Consider the following 2,359-nt stretch of genomic DNA (forward strand, 5'->3'; position numbering starts at 1 on the left):
GTTGTTTAGCCCCATAAACTCCGATCGAACAGATCAACAATCAAAGTCATTCCAGCCATGACCATCTTATCTTTAGTGTAATGTCTCGAAATATCTTATCCAATGAGTCCTTTCCTTTTAAGACAATATGCTGTGATTTGAGGAAGATAGACTGACATTTCTAGTAGGTCGAGTGAACACGTTGAGATTCTGTCAATAGTAGTTATTGTTGTTTAGCCCTAGGTCACCCGTGATTGTGCAAGCCTATGATCAAAGGCGTTCCAGCAGTTGATTACCCGTTTTTTTTAAAGTATCTAAAACTACGTTACCAAATGTATGTTTTTTTAAAGATATTAGAGTGTAATTTGGGTTAATTTGGCTGCTAACTCTAACAGGCCGAATGAACGCGTGGAGGTAAGTCTCTTTGTAGTAGTATTAGTATTAGATGTCGATTAAATACTTATGTAAGGAAAATGAACAACCGACTTCTGATGAAACAGTAAAAGCGCTAAAGCTAATTGGATCACTACATTTTTTTTTTTTTTTGGCCACTGGAAAACGAATAAATAGTTTAACCACAGTATCTACATTTTGCAGCTAGGCTAAAATGTTTCCTAAAAAAACACCTCCTATGTCAATATTATAACTCATTTTATAAATTGAATAAAATAAACGCTGTGGAGTGCTTTTCTTAATTAATTATGTAAGTTGTCTCCCTTCTAACATGTAACTCTCCAGCTTTGTTAAACTTTAGTTGCCACGTTGGTTATTGACGACGTGTTCTATATTTCCGTCATTGCAGTATTTTATCACTTACACGTTGGCTTCCTTTGTCATTGGACTTATTTCAGTTTTTATACTTATTTAATATAGGATCAAGTTTTACAGTTCATAAGTTGAACACAACTGTAAGTATTTGTCTTCTGTAAGAATAATTTTATGCCAAAGAAAACAAAAACTAACCGGCTTGTCAAAAGTAGAGCTATCAATATGGCCGTTAAGATCACTTAATCCACTGATGTTTATTTCATCCTTTCGTCAATGATTGCTTTTATTATACACCCCTGCATCTTTACTATATTACATATATACTCTCTGTGAAATTTATTATGAAATTCTTACTTGTACTTTCAAGTTTGAGGAAGAAATCAGTTTATATAGATTAAAAATTATTATAATGGGCGTGGGTGTTTTGAATAAACAACTCGGCAATTTCAGATTATTATTTTAATTTAATAAGTATTTATCTGATAAATCGTGATTCTTTCATCTTCGTTTGTAACAGGTTCCGATATAAATTAATCTGAAAACATTGCATTTAAAAAACAGAGAGCCGAACTTGAATACTTTATAATATAATATAATATAATATAATATAATATAATATATATATATATATATATATATTTCTTCGAAAATGTCAGTGGAGAGATCTTTATCACCTTTCCCCTGTTATCTAATTAGTATTTTATTCATTTTTCTGGAATTATTTTTAATGGCTTCTTCTAATATTGTCCTTTTAGATTTGAACTCTTAAAAAAAAAATCTGAAGAACTTTTGGTATTTCCTTTCGAAACAAGTTAGGGAAAAGATCTCCCCCCCCCACCACCATAATTCCTTTCCGATCAGTTTGTTAAAATTTAATTTGAGTTTTACTGTATGAATGGTGTCTAAGAACTTAATTCTGTATACATATCATTATGCAGACCTTTCATATTTTTGGATCTAGTTCGTATTCATCATGACATTCTACGATATTGCAGATATAGTCACAAGTTACATCAGCTGTATCGAATTAACGCTTGAGATTTCAGTTTGTAAACCAATTTAATTCCAAATACTACACTTCAGTTTTCTGTCAGTTTTTATATCATATTCAATCATCAACGCCTGTAAAGGTTATAAAAGATTCTCTTCGGTACGGACAGATTCAATTAGTAATGCATTGGACACCACCTACTCTATCTCATTACTTAGCATACCCTATTAATTATTATTCTTGTTGTTACTATTCTTGTAATGCCCCATTACCTGTTGCTTTCGTGGCATATGATCACGATTATTATTACTGTAAGTAGTAGTGGTCGTTTTAGCTCTTTACGTTCAGAGTTCAAATGCCACCGAGGTCGACTTTATCTTTCGCCCTTTCGGGATCGATTGAATAAGTACCAGGTGTCGATGTAATCGACTTCTATTCCCCCTCGAAATTGCTGGCCTTGTGCCTAAATTATAATAATTATTAGTAGTAGTCACAGTGTTGTCGCCTCGCCGAAGATTGGGTCTTTGAATTCGCTTATTTCGTGTTAGCTAATAATTCACACCATCACCTTTCCTAATTATAATCTGAAATTCATAGGCTAACTCCCCCACCCATCCCCCC

At 32.9% G+C, this 2,359-nt stretch overlaps 1 protein-coding gene across 3 annotated transcripts in view; it reads left to right on the forward strand.

Annotated features, from left to right (window-relative positions):
• Window positions 1-722: 722 nt before the first annotated feature.
• LOC106868452 (protein transport protein Sec31A) overlaps window positions 723-2,359 on the forward strand; it is a 58,759-nt gene continuing 57,122 nt past the window's right edge. For all 3 annotated transcript variants that reach the window (XM_052968152.1, XM_052968154.1, XM_052968153.1), the window contains exon 1: window positions 723-887. The gene's annotated coding sequence lies outside the window, so the exon portion shown is untranslated. The remainder of the gene's footprint in view (window positions 888-2,359) is intronic.

The sequence above is a fragment of the Octopus bimaculoides genome, chromosome 5, assembly GCF_001194135.2.
Source record: "Octopus bimaculoides isolate UCB-OBI-ISO-001 chromosome 5, ASM119413v2, whole genome shotgun sequence".
NCBI lineage: Eukaryota > Metazoa > Mollusca > Cephalopoda > Octopoda > Octopodidae > Octopus > Octopus bimaculoides.